This window comes from Ursus arctos, unplaced genomic scaffold (genome assembly GCF_023065955.2).
Source record: "Ursus arctos isolate Adak ecotype North America unplaced genomic scaffold, UrsArc2.0 scaffold_34, whole genome shotgun sequence".
Classification (NCBI taxonomy): Eukaryota; Metazoa; Chordata; class Mammalia; order Carnivora; family Ursidae; genus Ursus; species Ursus arctos.
Genome location: NW_026623030.1, coordinates 27,016,246 through 27,042,625, shown reverse-complemented (window position 1 = coordinate 27,042,625; position 26,380 = coordinate 27,016,246).

Genomic DNA, 26,380 nt, shown 5'->3' with positions numbered 1-26,380 from the left:
AAGGAGGAACCACAGGCCACTCCAGAGATTCTCCTTTTCCTGCGTTCTCAAATTCACATGCATAGAGAGCTGAGACCAGAAATTCGAATCCGGACTCCGGTTAAGCCCACAGAACTGGAGAGTATGTTCATTGAAGGGTCTAGATGTTCCCAGCCCCGGCTGGTTGTTCCCCCATGTGAACGGGTCTTCCAGCTTCAAGAGACTCCAAAAATCTAGATTTTTATGTGAAAACTTTCAAAGTTTTAATCTTAGATACTAATGCAACCGAAGTTTTTAAAAAACATAGTGTGGAATAAGGAAATAAGGCTACGGATGAATCCAGGCTATGGATCCTTAATGTTAACTTTACACAAGCTCACAGTAGGACGTGTTTTGTACAACAAAAGACTTGAGAGGGGCTGTATTTGCGGCGTCAATAGGAGGTGGGGGATTGGGGCCTCACAATTTCCTTGTTCTAGAAAGTTCCGCGGTGACACAATTAGAATCGGGTGCCATAGGTTTGGTGCGTGAATTCTCTTCCTTGGCTGGTCCAAGGTTCTCGGTTGCCTTTCTTGTCCCCTGGAGCTGCCCTGAGTTCTGACATTTGCCCCCATTTTCCTCATCATATAACTTCAGGCTGGTTTTCTAGATTATCTGGGTCTTCTTAAATGTCCTTGGAATATAAGACAAATATTCATCCTGGGCAAAGGTTTTTAAGTGACCCAAACAACGGAGATTTCATTCAACTTGGAAAAGCTCATTTAAAGAAACGCTCCAAATATCTTCACTACCCTATTGGGAGAATTTTCCCCCACCCGGGGCTCGTGACACTGAGTTTTGCCTGGCCACCTCCTTCATGCTGGAATTAACCACATGCGGGGTATTAAAAGAACGATGGGCCAGGAATCAGGAGGATTCGGTTCTAGTTCTGTGTCAAAAACCACTAACTAGGTGGCCTCGGACATATCCGCTTCCCTTAACTAATTGGACTGAGTCACTGTTTCCATTCGCAGCCACGGCTAAGAGGTTGTGGCGTTTCTCCGCATCCCACGGTGGGATGGGGACGCGCACGCAGGCTGCACTCCCCAGCCAGTCCATCCAATGCTAAGCCAGGTGTGCTGCTCTGAGGGCATTTTGCAGATGTGACTAATATCCTTCATCAGGTGGCTTTAAATACAAGGCATTATTCCAGATAATCTGGGTGGGACTGACCTCATCAGCTAAAAGATGATCACCTAAACGGCAGAGCAGTAGTTTCCTTGCCCGTGGAACAGGAGATTCACGCCACGCCTGAGAGTTCCAGTCTGTCCCTCCTGCGGCCACCCCCGTAGGGTACATGCCCATTCCATGGGCTCAGTCTCTTAACAGACACTCCCTACTGCTTCCGTCCTCTGGTCCGTGCCTGTCTGACATGCATGTGTTATTGTTTACTTAATACATATATTTGCATATGGCCACAGAAAGAAAACGGTAAATATACTTCTTTAAAAAGTGAGATTTGTATCATGACTCGAAAGTAGAAGTGGGCGTCATTTGATACCCAAGGCATGAGTCGGGGTTTCACCAAGAAACAGGACACTCAAATAAGGATTGATCAAAGGAGGGTTTATTTACCAAAAAAAAAAGAAAAAAGCTAATCGCATAGGTTTGGGTGGGGCGTTCGAGTCCCAAGAAAAAGTGCAGGACCCTGGTATCTGGTAGGGAGCTCACTAAAGTCTGCCCCCTTCTGGGCCTTCTAGTTCCTGCATCTCCAAGAGGATGCGTCCACAGGGGGAGGTGGGGGTGGGGGGTGGGAAGACATGGTGGTGTTCAAGTGCGAATTAACAATATCTACATAAAACTCTTTTTCTCCCCTGTTTCACTGCCAGTGAGGAAATAAACCCTTCGAGGTTCACGGGGTCTTAAGAGGCGTCCAACCACACACGCACGCACACGCACACACCCCCGGACAGATGGCCATGGAAGGCAAGGACCCTACACTCAATCCAGGAACGGTGCTCTTGTCGTTCTGCTTGGTCGGGCGAGATGTCTGCTGAATGAGTGCGTCTGCACTTACCCCCAAATCTGTGCTTGTCTCATACAACGGGGGATGAGCTCCTACCAGACCTCATCTCCATCTGTACTTCCAGAGCGCGGTGCTAGAGACAAAACAGGTGCTTGGTCAGCGCTGGTTGTATGAAAGGATGGGTGAGTGGATGTCTCCCTATCACTCACCCACTTATGATCTCCAGGAAGTCAGGATCTGTTGCCCTCCTGTTATGTTGATGAGCTGGAGAGGGTCCCTGTAGATTGGTCCCTAGACCGTGGGTTTCTTCGTGGCAGGCTGGGACACATTAGCTGGCCCTGGACTGAAATTTTTGGACAACCAATTGTTTTCAACAGATCCTAAGTGCATTCTAGCTATTTACAGCTTGCCTGCTTTGCATACCCCACAAAACTGCGCCGACATCTGCTAGCCATAGATAAGACCAACCCTGTAGCCACAGAGACTTCAAGCAGCTGCTGGCCCTTGGAGCTCTCTGACCAGGACTCATGCCATGTTGCTGAACAACCTGGACGCACAAGCCCCCTTTGCAGAGCTTCCTCATCCTCCTCCGCTTCTGGGTAGTGGCCCCCAAACCATAACCTCTGGATGGTTGCATGCGGTGGGTGCCTGCCAACCTGACCGTCCCCCCAAATAAGCCCACTGTGTGCGACTGCCACCTGGTGGTCAAATGTTTTTCCTGGCTGGGCCCCCAAAGCTCTTGAACTCCCTACAGCTTGTTAGCATGTCCCCCAATGAAGACAGTCTGTGCCCCTCACTGCCTATGAACCGGGGGGCATTTTTCCACTGCCCCAGGGCACAGACTGAATTCTCAGTGTGTGCTTGTTGTAAGACGAATGGATGAACGGGTAGATAGATGAGTCTCGTTCTGCCAGTCTGGAATCCCTAGGAAATCTGGACCTGCTGTCCTCACCAGGGTGTCCCCAATGACAATCTTCTGCCATCACCACCCTGGAGCCTTGGGACAACCTCCCATTGGCCAGTTGTACACAGTCAGTGCTTAATGGGTGCTGTGAATTGATCAATAAGAAGAGAAACCACATGCAACCAAGTGATCCTAGATTTTTGGTAAGAGAAGGACAAGGATAGAGCTACAGTGCTTGACGCGCAATATCGGCTCCAAACCCTAAACCCGGGTTGCCCTCTCTGTCCTCTCTCTGTCTGGGGGCTTCATGACGTCCAGGAAGCCTGCCCGGGGCTCCCAGCCACAGAGCAAAGCCTCTCCATTCGGAAAGAGCTGAACTAGCTGCACTGACCCGTTAGCTGATGCTTCCAAGCTTGGGAGGGGGTGAGAACCCAGCACCCCTCCCCCACGCTGCCTTCTCAGCGTGTCTCGATGTTTCCACCATTTCTCCTGCTTTCTGTCCACATCTCAATGTCGGTGCGTCATGCATTCAGCCACCACCAACGAAGCCTGAAGCTGGTGCTGAGCCAGGGCCATGCAAGAGAGCGACGCAGAGTTCCCGCCGGCTTCCTCCAGTCCCCCCGCTGGCTGTCATTTCAAGCGTTTATTTACAGGGGCTTCTCATTATTTCCGGATTTGATACATACAGACCGGAGCACACCCAATGCTGCGAGCAGGCTTTTCTGAAACCCACGGGAAGTTTCTTTAGATTTCCTGTTCTTCTGCTTCTCCCACCAGCCGATCATCCAGAAACATTCATCCAAAATGGATGCTTGACTTTCAGCATTTGGGGAAAATGAAATAGAGCCCCCCTTACACTCCTGACTTGACTCACTCCCTAAGGATAGAATGCAGAATTCTTTTTCTTTTTTTTTGTAATTATTTTTTATTATATTTTGTTAGCCACCATACAGTACATCCCTAGTTTTTGATGTAAAGTTCCATGATTCATTACTTGCATATAACACCCAGTGCTCCATGCAATACGTGCCCTCCTAGCTACCCATCACCGGTCTATCCCAATCCCCCACCCCCGCCCCTCTGAAGCCCTCAGATTGTTTCCCAGAGTCCATAGTCTCTCATGGTTCATTCCCCCTTCTGTTTACCCCCCTTCATTCTTCCCTTTCTTCTCCTACCGATCTTCCTACTTCTCATGTTCCATAAATGAGAGAAACCATATGATAATTGTCTTTCTCTGCTTGACTTATTATGCTTAGCATAATCTCCTCCAGTCCCGTCCATGTTGCAGCAAATGTTGAGAATTCTTTTAAAGGGGAGTTTGAATATGTGGACACAATAGAATGAAATGCTGTGGCTGGAACAGCCCATTAAGGCTGGTGAGAGAATGTTCCTAGGCAGGACTATTTCCCATCGTCCAGGGAAGCCACTTTTTTAACTTCGCATGTGATCAGTTAGGCTTGGTGTTCTTAAGGGCATGATCGGTGGCCACAAATGACTAGAATATCAGTGTCTGAATAAACTTGGGCCAAGGGTGAAGATGAAGCTGTCCTGTGTGGTAGGATCTGAGGGTAGGAATGGCCACAGACACAGGTCTGAATCAATAACTTGGGGAATCTCTGCAGGTGCCCCATCCCCATTTCACCCCGCTTCCAACCGCAGACCTGCTTATATTACAGCACGTGAGAGATTCATTAAATATAGACGCGTCCCCACCTGGTTCTAACTGGCGCCACCCACGAAACTTCACGCTCTGTTCTCTCGAGAACATGGCTCTGATCTAGCAGAGACTTGCCCTTGAAGAAGCCCTTTTTTTTTTTTTTTTTTTTTGGGCAAATGCAGATTTTGGCTCCAACCCATGGAGCTAATGTGGGTAAAGACCATTTTCCTCTCTACGGACATTCAATATGACGGCCAGAGGAGGTCATTATTTCTCCCTTCAAAATGAATTAACAATTTTAAGAAGATGTCACTTTTGTCTTTGCATAAGGAAAATCAGCTTCCTCATTATCCTTGAACCCTGGGACCCTTTCCCACCGTGTCCGTGTTGAAATTCTTTATTTAAATCTCCCCTACTGCCTTCACACAAGAGGACCATCTGGATGGATAGATTTTTGAGAGGGGCTTTGGCAAGAGACAAGAATTTAAGAGCTCCACAATATAGAGGAATCTACTCAGAAGTATGTGTAGTCAGCTCAAGAGTCAGACAATTGCTAGGTGTCTTTTTTAGAAACTGGCAGAATTCAATTTAATGTGATAGGTGATTTGGGATCTAGGAAGAGAGGAGAATGAACTCACAGTGGCTTTTGCCTCATTTCACCTAATAATTTCAGTATAAACCTTTCATCAAAGTTTTATCGAAAGGAATTTCTGCACCTGCTATCTTATCTCTAGCTACCAAACAGCATGCACACCATTAATATCCTCTGTGTGACAATTCCCGACCACGGGCTGGTCCAAGGGGAAAGAAAGAAATTAACAGACAGAATTCAGATGAGACCCAGTCGTCTCCTCGCGGACTCCAGGAGAGTCAAACAGATGCTTTGGGCACCCATGCATTTCAGAGGAAAATTAAATGAGTAGCGAGCTTCAGAGGTCCACAGGAAACTGAGATCCACCACCACCCCTCTCCCCCGCCCCAGACCTGTTCTTTGATGGGAAGCACCCATGTGCCTTCTGGCAACACAGCTCTTGCCACACTGGATCAAGCATGTGCTTGTGCAAATGTCTTAGTGACTCCCATTCGAGGCCATATGGCACCCACCAGCCGGTGACCTTTTCCTGACACTGGAAGCAAATCTGTCAACAATCCAGATCTTCTAAGCTTTACTTTTCCCCCTAAGCCTTGTTCAAGTGACATCTAAAGACCCAGGGAATCATGGGATTCAATCCCATCAGGCTCATAATAAATGGGAGAGTTTGCAGAGTCCAGATTTTTCAATTGTGACATAGAGACAAGCAAGTGGGTTGGTATCCAGTGCGAGCATGTGCGTTCCCCAGTAATGATCCCTGAGAAATTCCCAGTTCTATGCGGTACTGTCCCAGTGACATTATTCTGAACAATAACATTTGGTCTATTTGGTCTGGAGAAGACGCTTAATCCTACATCAAGCTTGGTTGGTGCTGGATTTGGAAACGTAGGACGTAAATGGAAACCAATGGTTAAAAAAAAAAAGCACGAGACGATGTCATTAAATACACACTTTGTCATTTGATCCCTGGAGGTTCAACTTCACCATCTTGAGCCTTAGGGTTTTGCTCTGAACGTGCAATTTCAATACCCCACCGATGTGCTGTCCAGGGACTGGCAACATCGTGGACTTAGCCCTGCCAGCACCGGCCCACCAGCCTCCCGGAATGTTCTCAGTCACAGCTTCACAGCTGCTGCGTCTCAAAGGAATTAGACGCAAAAGTGAAGCCTTTCAAAAAACCCGAGCTCAAGGAGTCCAAGGTGCCAAGGGAGACACGGCTGTCAAAGGTGCCCGTGAAGAATGCTAACTGAACCCACGGGATGTGGGGATGTAAGTGAACTCTGGCACTTTACATACGTGGCTTTACGTCCATACACAGAGCTGAGTAAACTACAAAAATGTGTATTTGACTATTTTGTCTAGATCCCCAAATGTCTATATATTTAAATTGGAAATAAAACCTTTAAAAAAAATCTTTTCAGGGGCACCTGGGTGGCGCAGTCGTTAAGCGTCTGCCTTCGGCTCAGGGCGTGATCCCGGGGTCCTGGGATCGAGCCCCACATCAGGCTCCTCCACTGGGAGCCTGCTTCTTCCTCTCCCACTCCTCCTGCTTGTGTTCCCTCTCTCACTGGCTGTCTCTCTCTGTCAAATAAATAAAAAAAAATCTTAAAAAAAAATAAAAATAAACAAACAAATAAATAAATAATTCTTTTCAGTGGAACACCCTGGCTGGTCTCCTTAGGCGCGGGTTGCTGCAGAGTGGAGATGCGTCAAATATTGGAGTGCTACGTGAGATACCAGATTCGGGGCACAGCGGAAGCTGGTGAGGCATGGTCTGGATCCAGGGTGACCCAGAGACTGGATCTGGCTCTCGGAAATGATTCCTTTGTTCTTCTCAGGTTCTTAAATGTTTGAAGATTTTTGTGTTAAACACAGGAAAATGGGGTCTCAGGAAAATACTGTAGCTGTAGTCGCCGGGTCCGAGGGTACAGCCACTGAGTCCACATGCCACATAGCAGTGATCGGATGCAAGTGAGAGCAGACACCCCTCCCTTCTTTAGGCGGGGCGTGTCCACTCACTTGGCTGCAGTCCCCACCACTCCCTATGGCCTCACAGCCTCCCTCAGACAGATGACCTGCTTTGGCTCCCATGGGCACGTGGATTTGAGACTCCAGGTCCTGTCATACTCCCTATTCTGTCTCAGAGGAGACTAAGCCCTTCAGGACCTGTGAGTTTCACAATCCACTTTAGAAACCTGTAAATCCCTGGGGTCGCCTGGGTGGCTCAGTCAGTTGAGCATCTGAATCTTGATTTTAGCTCAGGTCATGATCTCAGGGTTGTGAGTTCGAGCCTTGCATCAGCTCCACGCTCCGTGGGAAGGCTGCTTGAGATTCTCTCTCTCCCTCTGCACCTCCCTCTGCTCATGTTCTCTCTCTTTCAAATAAATACATAAATCTTAAGAAAAGAAAAGAAACCTGTAAAACCCCGTACATAGAGCTCTCTTCATCAGATATGTCTACACCCATTGGTTTATGGAACGTTCTTTAAAAATAAATGTTTTTTATCTTTTAAGAACGTTGCACTGAAGTGCCGGACTGAGCTGCCCACACTCCTGGGTAATGTTACATTATAACCACCGATTCATGGAAAGCCTGTTTCTTTTTTCATTATTTATTTTTTGCCTTTATTCTCCAATTCCACTCTTACTCCTTTGACCTCATAGGCACCAGACCAACATACTTAGATTTGCCCAGAAAAACTCGCCTGTCCTTATAAAACAGGTGTGCTCTTTTGTGAACAGGTGTGGCTCGTGGAAATCCAAGTGGCTGCGCCCTAGCTCACGTCCGGTTGCCGACGTACCGTCCTCCCAACCCGCAGTTTGCGATTTGCTGCCCACATTTGCAGGCTGCTCTGCTCGCTTACACTGGAACACAAACCCGCAAGTATCCGAAAGATCATCTTCTCCAATCATCCCCTGAATCGGGAGCACGCAAGAGTTAAGGCTGAAATGCCAGCCTGCCCTCTGGGGGCTGGTCCCCACTTTGCATCCTCCCAGAATTTGGCGTTTTGGCCCCGAAGCTCAGCTCAGAAAAACCCTCCTCCCCAGTTCTGAAGGCTGCTTTTCATTCAAACCCTTCCTCACTCCCTGGCTTTAAATACTCAGAAATACTTAGTCATCTCGCCAAGGCAGTGGGGGTTTTTTTATTATTATTTTAAAGATTTTATATTTATTCATTTGAGAGAGAGCGAGCAGGGGGAGCAGCAGAGGGAGAGGGAGACGCAGTCTCCCCACTGAGCAGGGAGCCCGATGCGGGACTCGATTCCAGGACCCTGAGATCATGACCCAAGCGGAAGGCAGACGCTTAACCAGCGGAGCCCCCCAGGCGTCCCATCCAAGGCGGTGTTTTTGTTCATTGTGTATATATGTTCCCAGGACGGACTTCCCTTCCCTCTTGACACAAACATCCTACAAGGCCCAATCTGACATTTACCTCCGCAAACGCCCAGGTCATCCCCATATCCTGTGGGAAACCCAAGGCTCTCAGCCCTGAGAACCTGGGGCGTAAGGCCTGCTCCCCACCCCCCACCTGTGTCTGCTTCCGATAGTGGCGGTGTCCATGCGCGCCGCGGCCCCTTCCCAGAACCTAAGAAACTCCAGGGCAGGGACTGGGTCTCCGTGCACCTCTGACCCCTTTGCCTGACAAGCACTTACCTAGAGCTGCACAGGGAAATTTTGCTAAAAATAGAAGTCATGCCCATCAGATGAGAGCCGTGGGGCAGTTCGCACCGTCCTCCCTCCTTCCCTGATGTCCATACGTGCCCACCTCCGAATGATGCTGCGTTTGGGGCCGTATAATTAAGCGCACACACAGAACTACACGTGTGCGTGACGGCCCATCGCCGCAGCGGCGTCTGCGAACCGAGTGCGTTTGATCGCCCAAAGTCCGTGCTTGCAGCCTGGAATTGAAGTTTAAATCAAAGTGGTGGGACATTTCTTTTCTCCATGACGGGATTACAAAGGGAAGAGATCCCCGGGAGTAAACCCTGAGAATAGGGCCGTGGCTGAACCTGGTCCTCAAAGCACTTTGCCAGACAATTGAGAACCGCTATTTTGTCTGTGGCTAAAAATATAAAAGTAGGGCAAGCTATAGGAGATCAATTTTAAATCATCTGAAGCGACAGGAAAGACATTTTCTGAGGTGCTTTTGAGATGGCATAATTTATGTTTCTGCCGTGGCCTTTTAATAAAGAGAGAGGGGGGTGGGGAGAGTGCCACCTGCATTTTCAATACTCCTGTCCTGGTCCGGAGCTTTGCCCAAATGTTAGCACTTCAACCAGTTACAAGCCATCATCGGAATGGTTTTATTTAAGAATATGGATATGAGTTACAGTTGTTTCTTATGTATATGATGCCTTTACTAAAAGAAAACAGCTTACGAATTGTGTCGTTAACTCACGCTGCTGGTGGGAAGGTAATTTCCCATGTTTCTGCTTCCGGAGGAGTGGAACCTTGAAATTGGAAAATTTACATGTAAAATGGAATTCTTTCTTAGGGAACATGGGGAGGGGGCAAGATCAACAATTGGGTACAACATATTCACACGTCACAACAGCCCGGGAGGTCATCAAGTCATTCCCATCTTACAGAGCAGGAAAGACCACCCCAGGCCCAACCACTGTCTTCTGGAAAGAGCCCCAGCATCTGCTGACCTGCCCTCTGCTGTCCCTGGACACAGCCGCCCCAGAGACTCCCTTGACCATCACCTTGGGGATACTCTGCACCCTTTCCTGTGGCGGAGTGCCCCCCACCCCGCTCCCTGTGTATTTCTCTTTCTTGGTGAACTCCCTCATTTTGATGGAAAACTTTGTCCAGTAGCTTCCCTAGCAAGAGGGAAGCCTTGGTCACTTTTAAGACCATAATCCCCATACCCTTGTCCACGTCAGCGCCAGCTTTCACAATCGTGTCTTCACCGTGCAAATATTCTAGGGGCCACAGCGTGTCGGGGGCATGGCAGCTTGGCTCAGTCGAGGGGTCTTCGAGCAAGTGAGGCTGCATCTCCAATGACACTCATCGTTCTACTCATCACTCGGAAACAAAACCCAGGGCGTGGCCTGGATGGTGAGTGTCATGGGGAGCGGGACAGGGAGAGTCCGGGTCTGAAGGCTCCGGATGGGCAGGATGTCCGTTATTTCAGACGGGACGCCCCATCCACACTAACATCCACACTAAACACTGCCGATGACACCAAGGTGTGGGATTATGCCCTGGGTCTTAGCAAGCTGGTTCAGCACAAGGAAAACCGTTTGCAGTCTGGGGAAATAAATTAGAATATGCAAAGCTTCTAAGTACAATCCATTAACACAGAGGATAAAAAGGCGCATAATTTGATGAAGCCAAACATAAATGCCCTCCCTCAGCTCCCCAATTGCTACCTTTTTCTTCCTCCCACAGTTAATCATTTTTATTGTGATTGCCGTAGTTTATGGAAAGGGAAAAGAATGTTTATAATGGAAATTATTTGCATACACCACATTTGCTGTTCACCGTACTGTTCGCCTTTAGCAGAAGTGGATTCTAACATCTGGGTATGGATCTCTTTAAGATGATCTTGGGGGTTGCGGTTACCCACGGTCAACCGCGGCCGGAAGCAGGCGATCCTCCTTCTGATGCGTCCATGGGTCAACAGCAGCCTAACGTGACGTCACGTGCCCACGTCACTCAGGGCACTTCTCATCACGGGACCATTTCAAGAAGAAGGGTGAGCACAGTACAAGAAGATATTTTGGGACAGGGAGAGTGAGAGCACATTCACGCAACTTTTATTATAGTAAATTGTTACAATTGTTCTATTTTATTATTAGTTATTGCTGCTAATCTCTAACTGTGCCTAATGTGTACGTTTCACCTTATCACAGGTGTGTACGCATAGGTAAAAACACAGCTTATATAGGGTTTGGGACTCTCCGCGATTCGGGCATCGGCTGGGGGTCTTGGAAAGGATTCCTGCAGGTAAAGGGATCTGCGTGTATGCACGTCTGCTAATGGCGAAGTCTCTTTTTTTAAAGAGAAATCTCAGACTATGAGATCAATATTTTATTCTAATGCTGATCAGTCCTCTATATAAATGTCATCTCTCCCTCACCCTCCAAATAAAACCAGATAATGTTTTCCTACAAAAGAATTGAGAAGGCCTGCCTATTTTTGCTCCAGGGTAATGGAATATATTTATCAATGCAGAATAAATGACATGAGTCAGAGTTCACTGTGGAGACTCCCATAGCTCTCACTAATCTTATAAAGATGAAGTGTGCTGGGCGTCTCCATAAATGAGACCCATCTAGTTCTTAAAAGCATATTCAATTCATAATTTTAACCCACCATCCCTGCATTTTTCAGGGTCAAGAGCAAAGTGTGATATCCGCCACTCTATTTGGTCTTTAGCAATCTCATTTTTGTGGATCTGAATCTCATCAGGGGAAATGAACTCACGGATAAATCTGCATAATTACACATACTCTCTGCTTGCAGCAAAATATCTAGCCGTTCCCATTTCTCCCTCCTCCATTGTTATGGGGTCCAGGAGAAACACAATGCAAATTCCACAGACAAGGGAATGCTCGCCTCTAGAGCTCCGGAGAGAATGTGGCTCATGACATTCAAGATTTGATTTGAGACTTCTTTTCCTCATGTACTTTCTGAGAAAATAATACAGTAATGTTATTCCCAGGCACAAATGCAAATTCATCACCGTTTATGGCAAGCTGCAGAGCCCTGCATAAATGGCACAATTTGTCCAATAGTTTTTACTTAACTATTATGGGACTGACACCTACAAACAATTTTTGAAAGCTTTTTTTATTGAGCAATAACAGAACTTCAGAAAGTACATATACTTTCAGAAGCGTATAGCTTGATGAATTATTACAAAGCAAACACACACATACAGCCTCCACTGGGGTTAATAAATCAGGGATGTCCCCAGGTCCTCAGATGCCCTGTGGTTTGCCTTCCCGATCGCTACCCAGACTTACCTTCTCCGGGTCCCTTATCCTAACGCCACCGGGCAGTTCTGCGTGTTTTGAACTTGACACATGGAATTGTCACAGTAATGATATCCGGCTGCCTGACTGCTCTCATTCTGAACTCACTTGGTGAGGACCAACTCTTTGCGGTGTATATCCGCGGTCCACTCATTCCTGCTTTATCCTCAGGGCATCTCATCGTCAGCATATTTGGTACGAATAGACCAAAACTTATTTTCACCCATTATACTGAGCTTTCAGGTAGTGTCAGATTTGGGGCTATCTCAATAATGCTGCTAGCAACACTTATATTTCCGTACATGTATTTTGGTGCACATTTAAAACGACTGGGTATGTTCCATTTTAGTAGATAATGCCCAATACTTTCCCACGGTGGTTGGACTTGTTTTCATTCCCACCAGAAATGTGTGAGAATTCCAGTAAGTCAAAATCCTCACCCATACCGGACACTTGTCAGGCTTTCAAACGTGTTAGCCGTAGGTACGTAAGTAATCTCATGGCGGCTTTAACCTGTACCTCTATGGCGAAGGAGACTGGAAATACGTTCGTATGGTGGTGGGATATCAATCACCACCACCCGCTCCCTGATATTTGAAAGCGTCTTTTCAAGAATCTTGTCATTTTTCTAATAGATATGAATGTCGTTTGCTCATTGATTTGTAGAATTCTTCTTTGTACCGGATATGAGCCTTTTGTTGATTTGATATGTGCTAATATTTTCTCTCATTCCGTGGTTTATCTTTCTGTGTTTTGCATGTGGTCTTTTGACGAGTAGAAGTTCCCAGTTGTAATAGAGTCAAATGAATCGGTGTCTGACTCTGTGTCTGTTGCTTTTGCGTTTGGCTTAAGAGATCTTTGTTTATATAAACACCATGCTTTCTTACAGAAATTCTGTGTCTTACCTTTGCAAATAGCTCACCAACTCACAGGAAACTGATTTTTGTGTACAGTGGGAGGCAATAGTCATCATTATTTTTTTTTCTGAACCCAGCACCATTTATTGAAAAGGGACCCTTTCCCCAACACGTTGCAGGACCACCTTTGACGTAAGTCAGGTGTCCATACAGGCACAAATGTGTTTGGGAGAGTTCTATTCTGTCTCTTTGGTTCATTTTTCTATCCCCGCTCCAACAGGATATTGATACAGTAACGAAGGCATTTTATTACATCTGATGGAGTAATTTCTTTAAATCCACCTGTTTTCTTAAAGATTCTCTTGGGTGTTCCTGGCCGTTTGCATTTTCACATAAGTTTTTCAGAATCTGCTGGTCAAATATCTTCTGGGATTTTGATCAGAGTTACTTTGAAACTATATTAACACATGTATTCTATTAAGACTTCAATTCCTGGCGGCACCTGGCTGGCTCAGTTAGTGAAGCATGCGACTCTGGATCTCCAGGTCGTGAGTTCGAGCCCCACATTGGGTGTAGAAATTAATTAAAAATAAAACTAAAAAAAGAAAAGACTTCAGTTCACGAATATAGTATATCCCATTTTGTTTATCTTTAATTTATCCGAATGCTGCTTTATCCTTTATACTGTTGAATATCTTTCACTAGATTTAGCCTTCGTTATTGTATCTTTGGTTCGGTTTTAAATGGCAACGTTACTTAATTTCATCCTCCCAGTCTGTTACCGTGATACAAACGCGTGATCATAAACCACGCCGAGCTGCCCCACACCTGCCTGGGCTCCCGCAGGCTTCACCATCTGCCAAGGGTCCTTAGGGATGGGCCTGCCCCTCTCTGGGCTTCAGCTTTGGCACCTAGAAACTGGATCACGGACTTTCCTCCCGCCCAGGGTTGCTGGGAGTTGGAGTGGTTCCTGCCCTAATGCTGGGAGCAGCCTGCAGGGGGGCTCAGCTAGCGGCAGTCACCGTGGACATCCCCACCTGGGGCAGCAGGGGGCCACCACCGGCAGGTGACCATGCAGAAATGCTGGGCTACAACCTGCGGCCACCCCAAGGCAAGGGCATGGGGAGCCAAAAGCTGACGCGTAGCACGTCTTTAGTTCAAAAAGCCACATGCTATTTCTGCCCCTTGGTCTGCATGAAGCCCCATGTTACGTTTGGCTGCCCAGAGGCCTCGCGGCTCCAACTGTGGAGGCTGGAGGAACGAAGGATTAATTCAGTTAATTCATTACAGACAGATTAAAACTAAAAAAAAAAAAAAAAAAAAGGAAAGCACAATTTAAGGATATTTAGGCGACGTAACGTGCAGAATGACGTCACACTCATTTTGTTGAACTTTTTACAGAACACGAACCACCTGCCGGGGCCAGGACTAGGGTGAAACAGGCCCAGCACCCAGGGCGCAAAATTGAAGGGTCCGCACAGCCGGAGAGCAAGGGACTCCGGACATTTTGCCCCCTGGGGTCTTGCTTGCTTGGCCCTGGTCCGGCCCCTGCCACCTTCACTCGGTTCCAACTGTCCTGTGATTGCTCTCAGCAAATCGCTCCAGCCCGCATCACGGCCAGGACTGGGGTGGCAGCAGGCAAAGCAAAGGGGGCCTCTCGGACCAAGACTGGAGGCCGGTCCTCTCTCCACCCGCTGCTCCTGCCTGGGCCGCGTCATAGAGATCTTCTTAAATCTCCGCACAGCGATTCCCTGCCAAGGGTACTATCATAGCTGCCGATATGCACCTCATAGAACGGCAGCGTGGGTCCCAAGCTATACAAATGCCATGTTCTTCTTCGCCTCACAGAAGGGCCTGAGGTGTGAAACCACCGAGCTTTTCGGGTCCAGAGTGTTGCCTGGCGGAAAGGAGCCTTTTCCTGCCCGGTGCTTTGCCCTGCAGACTGTCGTGGCCCCACTTAGAGCTTTGCGGCAACTTGAAATTGATTCTCCCAGGATTGAAGTCGCCTTGATACATGTGTCCTTAGACCTGGAAAAATCCTGGGGATGGCATTAGTAGTGAGTCCTAAAATCTGGCTGTGGGAGTGTGCGAGAGTGTGGTATGCTTTCCACTTCAGAGCCTCCCCAGGTGTCCTGTGTGACAGGGTGTGCAGAACGCAAGGGTGGCCTTGAAACATCTGTATTCGTGCACTCTGGAAGCAGCTCAACGTGTTGCAAAATTCTCTCAGATCCCCTTCTGAGTGAGCCAGAGTTTAAGAATCCATAAATAGGCCAACAGCCGAGCTTTTAACTCTGCGATTCCTATGGCATGACTATTATTTTTCCCTAACAGGGTTGGTGGTCAGAGTCACCAGGAATGACAAGGGTATAGTTATTAAGGCCCTCAGAGCGGGGGACATACTCAGTCCCATCCTGGTATAAAAGTACAGATGCGGGCAGGCAGGAATTCTGTGCGGGTGTAGACAGTGAAACAGGTGTTCTGCACAGAAGCCAGGGGGAGGAATTAATGGTTGGAGGGATTCTTTTCAGATGTGGTTCTTTTTCACAAACTACCAAAACACCAAGGATTACATCACCTTCCTGAGTGGAAGTGAAGTGAGAAGGAATGGAGAAAAGAAACGGGAATCTGGGGAAGACTGGAAGTGGATGTAAGCACTGGGTCAAGGGGAAAAACCACCCACAGTAAACTAGGACCCACCTGTGCCTTTCCTATAAGAAAAGCCATCACAATGCTTCATGTTCGGCCTTTGTTAACATGGATAAAACATAAGCTCTTAGTAACAGAGAATAATGATTTGAGATTTGTTCCAATGTATTATTCACCACTTACGGGACCAGTGCCCTGAATACGCTTTCTCTCGCAAACACAAACTCAAGGGCAGGAGAACGTGTAGTTGAGGCCCTCAGGCAGCTCTCCCACTGGGTTCGAATTGTGGTCCCATTACCGCTGGGTGTTCAGAGCTCACATGGGCAATGTCCAAGAGATTGCTCTCTTCCTCGCCCAGGTAGAGGGCATTTCGCTCAAGTCCCGCTGAAACTCTTGGACATGAACGTGGGACCAGAGTCCTATGGAGAGGTCATCTAAGTCTCCGCGTCTCAAAATGAGATGACGTGTGTAGTACAGAATGTCCGGCATATGTTTTTAGCCACTGAATTTGTGGTATCATTGACATGAGCAATAGGAAACGAATGAATGTGTCCTTAACCCTTCAAGACCCTGATAACTAACAAGTCTCACAGCAGACACAAGCCGTCTTGACTCCTGCTTGCTGAGTGGGGGAAATCTGCAGGAAAACCCACTGCCAAATGTCATTTCTGTTTTATCGTAAATTACAGTTATGTATATGTAATCGTACTCACGTACGTTTCTGTATCATCTCAAAATGTATGAGGAGCTTTTAGACACAAGATTACAATTGCACCTGCCACGGTAAGTAAGCAGAGAGTTTAATCCCTGTTTTACACGGAAGAGATTGAGGCCATGAGAAGTGAAATAATTTCTAACCACACTCAACTTTTTGTTGGTCTTCAAGTATGCCATTTGCTTGGCACTTGCTTCTTCCTGGATCAGTTATTTCCCCAGATTTTGCATAGCTGGGTCTTTCCCAGCCCTGGGGATTCAAGCAAAAATCTCACTTCCGCAGAAGGACTCTCCCTCACTCCCTATCTTCACAAAGTCATGGATCCTCCCAGACACGCTCAATTCCATCAGTCCGCTCCCTCGTTGGAACATCACATCATTAGTTAAAATTCTGTTCGTTCTTTCCGTGTTTGCTTATCTGTGTACCCTCCATATTGGAACATGAGCTCCCGTGAGCAGGGCCCTTGTATGCTGTGCTCACGGCTGCCTCTGCCGCCCAGAGCAGGGCTCGTTGCAAGAACAGACTCGATCACAGGCGTGTCAAGCTGAGCAGGAAGGAAGACGCTCCCACGTTAACCTTTGGTAAGGACGGTTTAAGAGAGGGGGCATGTGTGGGTCCTGGGATCAAACTGTTGGGTCCAATTTCCAGCTCGTCCGTTTACCAGCTCTGTGCAACCCTGGGAATTTGCTTCAACTCCCGGAGGCTGTGATGTGGCATGTACCAGTCGTGGCTACGTGGCGTCTAGCTGCGAGGGTGGCCTTGAGGACTTAGGGAGATAACTCACGCACAGTGCCTGCCCATGTGAAAGGTCTGCTGTGAGTCACAGTCAGCAAGGACACTGCGTGCACAGAGGGCATGACGTGTGGGGAGAGTGTCTCTCTGCGGCAGAATGGATCCCTAATGCTCCCTGCACTCCCCGTGTTCTGTCATTCCTTGCCTGTGCTCCTGCAGCCTCCCCACTATCCCACCTCCCTGACGCTGCACTTGGCCATGTGACTTGTAAGCAGAGGTCCCAGAGCTGGGGTGAGGCTGCAGGAGGCAGAGTCCCTCCCCTGTTCTCCTGGGATTATTAGAAGAAGGGCTTGCCCTGAGCCCCGCCTGCCCTAAAGCTTGTCTCTGTGCCACAGAAGCATCACCCAGATCAGTACACATAGCATTTCTAACACCCAGGAATTCCTCAGGCTCCTTTCCAGAAAATAGCCCACCTCTTGAAGGCAACCACGTTTCAGGCTTCCCTCACCTTGGATTAACTTTGCGTCTCCCTCGACTTCATATAAATGGAATCACAGAATACTTTCACCCCTCCTTTTTCCAAAAGTAAACATTCCTCTCTAACAAAAGGAGTCAAGATCGCCACGGAAAATGTTATAATTACTCCGAGTTCAATTGTACTTGAAGAGTGTTCCTTCTCTCAACCTTAGATGCTTTACAGCCCATGTCCCTTTCAATCTCCTTTCTCAGCCTGACTATAGAAAATATAGGACTCCATTGGTTAGCAGAAGATTCGAAGGAAGCCCTGGGGAAAAGCTGACATGTCAGCATTCACGCCACACGCTTCTGGCTTCACCCCTGGTGACTTTGATTTACTGACAATCTGAGTCAAGGAATTTGTTTGCAAACGATTACAGAGTCAGGGGCACTTTATAGTCTGACAACGCCTTGGGGCGCAGTGCACAGCCCAGCTTACTTTTGTCCAGGGGAGCCATCTACAAGCAAAGGGACCGGACAGGAAAACCAAGGGGCGTGGTTCTCCTCCAGGTGCAGCACCAGGTGTGCGCGCCCCCTTGTGCCTGCCTGATCACCGACGCACGAGGGACCGCGCTGGGCCCGAGGAAGCACAACTTCAACTGCGGTGGATGACAACCTCTTTCAGAAAGAAGATGTGCATTTCAATGCACCGTGTGGCGCACGGTGGACCCGGGTGGCGTGAGCTGTCGTTAGGAGTCCCTGTGTTCTTTCTTTGCGGTTGCACAGACGGGAGCCCTAGAGCCTCAGGGAGGCCCCCAGCTGTTCTCTCTGCTCTTTATCACCGGGCAGTGAACTCCCATTTAATACCATTTTCACTCCCAGCTTCAGATCGATTTCCTCTTCCATTTGTTTCAAAGGGGGCATGCCTCCTGGGTTAATCTCATACGTCATTTTAAATGCTAGTGGAAACGGTCTCGAAGCATCCTGCCGGAATCAGTATTCAAATTCATCTGTAAATGTTACACTGCATCAGATAGACTCCAACACCACGCGGGATTTTTGTTCACTGCTTAGGGGCCTGGAAGTAAGGATTCTTCCATTTATTGTAATTCCCTGTGGCAGACACCTTGGATTATCTCCTCTAATATCACACACAACTCCCTTGCCTCCACCTTCCTCTACTAAAGAAACCAAAAAGCAAAATATTCGTCTTTGCCGCTCCATTGTGGTTAAGGGTGGCTCTGTGACCTAATTCAAGCCACTGGATTTAGGTGGAAACACCTGGAGAAGCACCTCTCCTCAAATAAAAAAAAAATACGCAGGGTGCAAGGAGAAGCATTTTAGCATCTCTGCGTTTCCCCTGCCAAGAATGTGTATGTGATGGCTGGAGAAGGAGCAACCATCTTGTGACCGTGAAGACGAAAGCCCCTGGCTGAGGATGTTGGGGAAAGAAGAGAAAAGGGGCTGGGTTCTTTTCCTTTTTTTTTTTTTTTAAGATTTATTCGTTTATTTGAGAGAGAGAGCACGCTGGCGCATGAGCAGGGGGGTGGGGGCCAGAGGGAGAGGCAGAGAAGCAGACTCCCTGCTGAGCATGGAGCCCGATGCGGACCTCCCCTTGGGACTCCACTCAGGGCTTGATCTTAAGACTCCGAGATGGTGACCTGACCGAAAACAAGACACTTAACTGATTGTGCCACCCAGTGCCCCAAGGGGCTGGGTTCTTGAGGACAGCAAGGAGACTACTCCAACCATGGACTCCCTAGCTCTGGATTTACTGTAATGTGAGACAGTAAAACCATCCTGGGGCGCCTGGGTGGCGCAGTTGTTAAGCGTCTGCCTCCAGCTCAGGGCATGATCCCAGCGTTCTGGGATCAAGCCCCACATCAGGCTCCTCCGCTAGGAGCCTGCTTCTTCTTCTCCCACTCCCCCTGCTTCTTCCTCTCCCGCTCCCCCTGCTTGTGTTCCCTCTCTCGCTGGCTGTCTCTGTCAAATAAAGAAATAAAATCTTTAAAAAAAAAAAAAAAAAAAGAAGGTAAAACCATCCATAGATGTCGATGCCCCTGGAGCAGGGCTTCCTCCTACCTCCCGCTGAAAACAGCACCTGCTGGTACAAACACCTCATTATCAGAGAAACATTTCCTGCGACAGAATTCCCTGTGTTATCTCCATAAGGTCAGTGGAAAGAGCAGGTGGTGGGTAGTCTGACGGTTCCAGGGGAAGACTGGCTCAGCCACGCAGCCTCTGTGGCCCTGGGGAGTATACCTAAACCTCTCTGATTCTCAGCAGACTTCCTAAAAGAGGGGTGAGGTAGCGTGTTTCCTACGAGCTGGTCAAGAAAATAAATGAGACAACACACGTAAGGTGCCCTTTGTGGAGCCTGGTATAGAAAACCCTCGTCTTTGATTCCCTTTCTTTCATACTTCACGATACACCCCGTGTGCGTGTGTGTGTGTGTGTGTGTGTGTGTGTGTGTGTGTCTGCATGTGCCCGTGTGTGAAAAATAATATATTATATATTTATATATACTTACATATTTACATACATACACTTTCATATATGTATATATTTTATATCTATATAATTTACATTATATTAGAGAGGACTCAATGTACTCTATGATTACATTTATATAAAGTTTAAGGAGATGCAAATGGGTATATGTGTGCGTATATATTTACATACACATATATACATATATACACACACATACATATACCATGAGTTTTAAATTATTATTTTAATTTTTTTAAGCTTATCTTTTTTAGTAGTCTCTACACCCAACGTGGGGCTTGAACTTATGACCCTGAGATCAGGAACTCCTCTGAGATCATAGTCCCCCAACTGAGCCAGCCAGGCACCCCTAGATTATTATTTTATTAATTTAAAAACCTTGCTTCCTTGGAGTACGTCTTCCTGCTGGCATGTATTTGATTCGACATGATGAGAAGCAGAGGTTACATGGGATGCTGTGTTAATTCCACAAGACACCTGCCTAAAAATGTTCTGTGGTCAAATTAAACTTGGAAACGTCTTTCCCCGTGTGGATTCACAGGTGCACGAGCCTATTCATGGATGCAAAATTCCAGTACCATAAAGAGCATTTAACGCCTATGGAAGAATTCCAAATAATTTATGCAAACACTCTACCTTGGACTGAGGAGAGCTGACCCCCACTCCCTGGGTGTGGGTCATGCGCGGTGACGTCCTCCCAAAGGGACAGTGTGGAAAGGGGTGGGGAGAAATCACTCTGCATCGAAGGATCTGATTTGTCAGGACCTCTGCCAAGTGGTCACGGTCAACATCAATAGCGAAGTCATGTTAAGAGTATGGACCGTGGATATGATGTGATGAACACGGCACTTGGTCCCCTGGATCTTCTCAGGAACCCGTAGCCCAGTCTTAGCATGAGGAAAACATCAGACAAATTCCAATGGGGGGAGGGGAGCATCGATACAAGATATCGAAGCGGTACTCCTCAACACTGTCCAGACCATCAAAACGACAAACATTTGAGAAACTGCCACAGCGAAGAAGAGCTTAAGGAGACATGAGGACTGAAAATAGCACAGGATCCTAGAGAGGATCCTGGAACAGAAAAAGGACAATAAAGAAGAAAGGAAATCTAAATAAACTATGGGCTTATAGCCCATAGCTATTGGTTTATCAAATGTAACAAATATATTACGAAAAGGTAAGAAGTTACTAACTGGGGAAGCTAAGCATAGAAACTCTGTGCTATCTTCTCAGTTCTTCTGTACATTTAAAACTGTCCTTTAATATAAAGTCTATTTTAAGAACAAACTTACCTTTGCGTAATTCCACATTGGCTACGTGTATTTGAAATGGACATTTTTTTCCCCCAGAATATCTATAAAATATCCCCTAGAAAACATTTTGGAAAGTTATTAATTAGATTACACTTTATTTTCCTAATGAGAATTTTTGAAATAGTTTTTCACTGTGAATGAAATAGGCACGTTTTATTATCACCCTTTAATTGCTTAATTAATTGCATATGCATATTTAAAGCAAATTAATTAAAAGGCTATAATAATTTTGAAACATGACCTTCTTCCTCTCAAGTTGTAGGAAATAGTTTTGTCAATAGTTTCATAAATGTTTATGAAACGGTGCCTGCAACCGAATTAGGTGACTTAGGCCACTGTGTCTCAAAGAGCCATGAAAACCAAGTGACTGAGAGCCTCTTTCCTAGTATGTGGAAAATTGTACAGACTCACACGCACAGTGACTCCATTATGCAGGTCACTTGGGAGGTGGGTAAGAACTTATCTTATGTCTGACCCAGCATGACTAAAAAGTTTCAGGAGACGAGTCTCATAAAAGACCCCTCTCTTGTAATGAACTTCTAAAAACCTTGTATGTTTCTTGGGGCCCCTGGGTGGCTCAGTCGGTTGAGTGTCTGACTCGGAGTCAGCTCAGGTCCTGATCTCATGGGTCCTGAGATCGAGCCCCAAGTTGGGCTCTGTGCACAGCAGGAGTCTGCTTGAGATTCTGTCCCTCTGACCCTTATCCCACTTGCTCTCTCTCTCTCAAATAAATAAATAAATCTTAAAAAAGAAAAGAAAACAAAAACAGCAACTGGTAAGTTTTTAATATTATCCCAGGTAATTTTTTTTTAAGTAAGCTCCGTGCCTGGCCCGGAACTCAATGTGGGGCTCAAACTCGCGACTCTGAGATCAAGACTTGAGCTGAGTGAGATCAAGAGTCTGATGCTTAACTGACTGAGCCACCCAGGAGCCCCCAACCCCAAGGTAATATTTCTTGTAAGAATCCCATGCTATGTATACGAATTTCAGGTCTTTGGTGGCAAGGGACAAGCCCGTCTCAAAATCAGTTTTAACAAAAAGAGAACATGAGGGTTCATGTGCTGAATTCAAATAATAATTCAGAAAAACTCAAGGCTTCAGGCACGGCTGGATCCGGGGCCCAAGTGATAGAAAATGTTCTCTTTGTCTCTCTCCATTGCTTGTTACCCCTGCCCCCACCTCCCGAAAAGCTCAGTCCTCAAAGTGTGCACTTCTGTCCTTCACGTCTTCACGGGCACGAGAAGCTTTCCTCTGCAGCCAGCTGGCATGGCTTGGATTGTGTTCTCTGAAATTCATGCGTTTAACTTGTAGCTCTCGGTACCTCAAAATATGACTGTATCTGGAAATAGGCAGATGGCTGATGTAGTTAGTTAAGAGGGGGTCCTTAGGGTGGAGCCCTGATCTGGTCTGACCCGAATTCTGGTAAGAAGGGGCGATTTGGAGGCACACACGCATGCACACACAACACCGTCAAGAGCGGGATGAGGGTACAGACGGCCTCCCTGCCTCTACAAGCTGAGGAACAGCAAGGAAGGCCGGCCCCCAGCAGAAGCAGGGTCCTCTCTCCGAGCCTCACAAAGAACCACCCCCCCCCCGCCACCGTGACCTGAGCGTGGACGTCTAGCCTCTGAAACTGCGAGAGCACATTTCTGCCAGTGAAGAGACGAGTTTGTGGTGTTCCGTTACGCGGCTCTGGAAACTAAAGTTCCAGATGTGCCGTGAGCAGACTCCTGGGCTCAGAACGCTACGGGCAAAGCCAGGGACCCTGGCCCATGACTGTAGGCCTTGTCCTTCCCCTGGCGGAGTCTCGGTAGAAATCGGACAGAGATCACGATACGGGGGCTAGTCACGCTCACCAACTGCACGCCAACTGTTAGCCTGGGTCAATGGTCCTCGGACTTACTTGCAATTAAGAAAACAATTGGGGGAGGTTGGGTGCTACGAGCAGCTTGCAAAATGAGGGTTTTGCAAAATGCCATTAAACTGTCACAGGCCAACTGTTCCCACAATTATGTACAATAATTCTGTGATGTTAGCTCAAACCAGGAAAAATAATCTCCTTATGCAAAATGTATGCGATTAATAAAAGATGAACATTTTTATTCAGTTGTCCTTGCCCTTCCAAACACTAATTATATTTATTCCTTTTTATTCATGCAGAGGTTTTTTTATATAAATGTAATCATGGTTTAGTAAATCCATAACAATTTGTTGAACAGCAATGCTGATCACATCTCTTCAGCTAAGACTTGCAAAGCATTTCATTAAAATGGTGTTCCGCACCGAGGTGCGCTCCGTGAATTGAGTGCGTGACAGCAAAATAATGCCCCTTGCACACCAGGTACTTTTAAAAAGCCTCTTTACATATTATCAGCCAGTGTTGCTAGAAAACTTCTTTGTCCCCAGATGATGGGAAAAGCGGGATGGTGGTGAGCACAGAAGGACCTCGAGATAGAATGCACAAAGGTCTTTGCTCTAGATTTTACTCTTCGGTTTGTCCTGGGAAAAAAAACAATAATGAAAGCATCAGCCTTGCAGGACTAGCCGGCGTGGGGTAAACTGTTTCCGCAGAGCCCTTCTGCAAAATTTTTTTGGATGCCGTGGTCACTTGAGCAATGTTCCGGGCGACCTCCGTGGGAGGAAACCCCCGGGAAGGAGGCCAATGAGGGATGGGCATGATCGTTGATGATGCAGGCTAGCCCTCGTGGGGGCGATGCTTTCCTCGCTGCGTCTTACAGCGCACTCAAATGGAGTGAGGGAACTATAACGTGACATCCAATTTCCCTCTCGTTCAGAAGATCACTTATCATTAAGCCCATCTTTCTTACTATAGTCCTTCCAGTGCACACATTGTGCAAAAGACTCACCAAGAAAGTTTCACTCTTGAGTGTATCTCCCCCAGGTCCTCACTGGGAAGTTCCTCTGAATCTTTCTGCAGACCTGTGCCTCCAAGACCCTTATGAGAAGACTGTGATGGGGACACCCGTGGATGAAGGAGGATGAGTTTCTCTCTGTGTAAAGAGTGGGTGGGTGGGGGGTCCACTAATTTGCACGGCTTTTTAGAAATGTGTCTGACAGAGTCACAAGAATTTATTAAGGAAAAAAATCCAGGACAAGGGAGGCTTTCCCTTTCTCGTAGGTAGAAGGCAGGCCACTTACACAGTAGCGGGTTTTAGGACCAAGCCGGGGAGATCCTGGCAGGTGAATTACCAACCTCCTGGTTTGTGCCATAACACATCAGGCACATTTTCCATGGCACAAATCTTAACGAATGCACTTTTCTCTCACAAACACGGCCTCAATATCAGCAGATCTTAGAATGATTTAAAAAAAAACATTTTAGTATTTGGAGAATTTCTTTGCCCTTCACAGTAAACTGCCTTAGAGAGAAAGCTTTTATGTTGGGAGGATACAGACCAGGTACAGCGATAACCTAAATTGTATGGTTGCTGGCGTGCGGATACTTGCCAACATCTTCCTGATCTAAGATGCTGTAAAGTTTGGCCCGGTGTAAAAAGACCCAGCGAACGCGAGGCTGTGCTCCTCAGAAGACTCGGGCTGGCTTCCAGGAAAGGTGATTCCTTGGGCCTAACTTGTGCAAATCACATGGCTTATGCTGAACACCTGCTCTCCTTCCAGAAGTCTGGAGTTTTGGTGACCGCCAGGCTTAAGGGCCTCCATGACCCGCAGTGAACACGCTCATTCTCTAACGAGCTTCCCTGATAGATGACATTTCTCTTGTGTTGTTAGAAATTGCTGCTGGGGGAGTTCAGTACATCCCATGTGGGTGAAAATTCTAGAAGCTGGAGCCTGGTTTCCTCTGGAGACTTCCATGCGTCTTTTCCCTTTGCTGATTTTGTTTTGTCTTTTTGCTGCAATAAATCAGAGCCATAAGTACAATGAGATGCTGAGTCTGGTGAGTCCTCCTTGAGAATCTTGAAAACTGGGGGTGGGCGTGGGGCCCCTCAGTACACCTGTCATTCCTGATCTCAGGTGGAGGTGATGCACCTTTTCACCATTTATTATGGTATGAGTAGGTTGTCATGGAGAAGTAGTGTGAGTACTAGCCTATGTGGGTTGTCATAGCGCTGTCCATCGGGTCGCAGGCATACTTAGTTTGCAGGGAGTACTGATTAGGAACAGAATTTCCACTCGTCAAATACTTTCTGTGCATTTACTGGGATGACCATTGTCTTTTCTCTTTCTCTTTTTCTGTTTTTGGTTTGATAATTTGTTGAATTGCATTGATTGATGTGCCTACGTCAAACCAACCTTACATTCCTGGGATAGTCCTGCTTTATCATGATGTATCTTTCCTTTGTATATATCACTGAATTCTACTTGCTAAGTTGTTGCATTTACTTCATGAGGCATACATTCTTGTAATATTTCGATACCCCAGAGTGATCCTGGCCTCATAGAGTGAGTTGGGAGGTGTCCCCTCCTCACACACTGTCATCTGTACACACTGTATCCTCTCGGCTCACCCTCTGAAGAGCCAGACCTCTCTCTCTCTCTCTGTCTCTGGGAAACTCTCCACTCCACACTGCAAAGTCTAGCTGCCTTGGCTCCCAGTTCTATCCCCTCAAGACCTCCAGGCTCCACCTGGGTTCTCCCTGTCTGCACCATGGTCTGGAATCTCTCTGCAGACATTACACTTGGGCAACCATATAGCTCACCTCATCTATTTCTTGTATCTCAGAAACAACTGCTCTTCATTGCCCAATGTTTGCTATCTGGAAAAACCATCATTTTATACATTTTGTGTGGGGATATTTTGGGGGGGGGGTCATCTCAGGAAAGAAAGAAAATATTGCCCCTTTTTCTCTATCTTGGCTGCAAGACACTCAGTGCAATTCTGTGATAATTTGCATGAGTTCGGATCACTTAGAGAAATATCGTCCTCCCACCTAAGCTGCTCCTTCCTCTGGAACTGTAGGCCTTTGTGAAGCAGAGGCTGAAGAAAATATTTTCCAAGATCTTCTTCGGCTTTAATATTCTATGACCCTATATTGAAGCTCCAGTTGA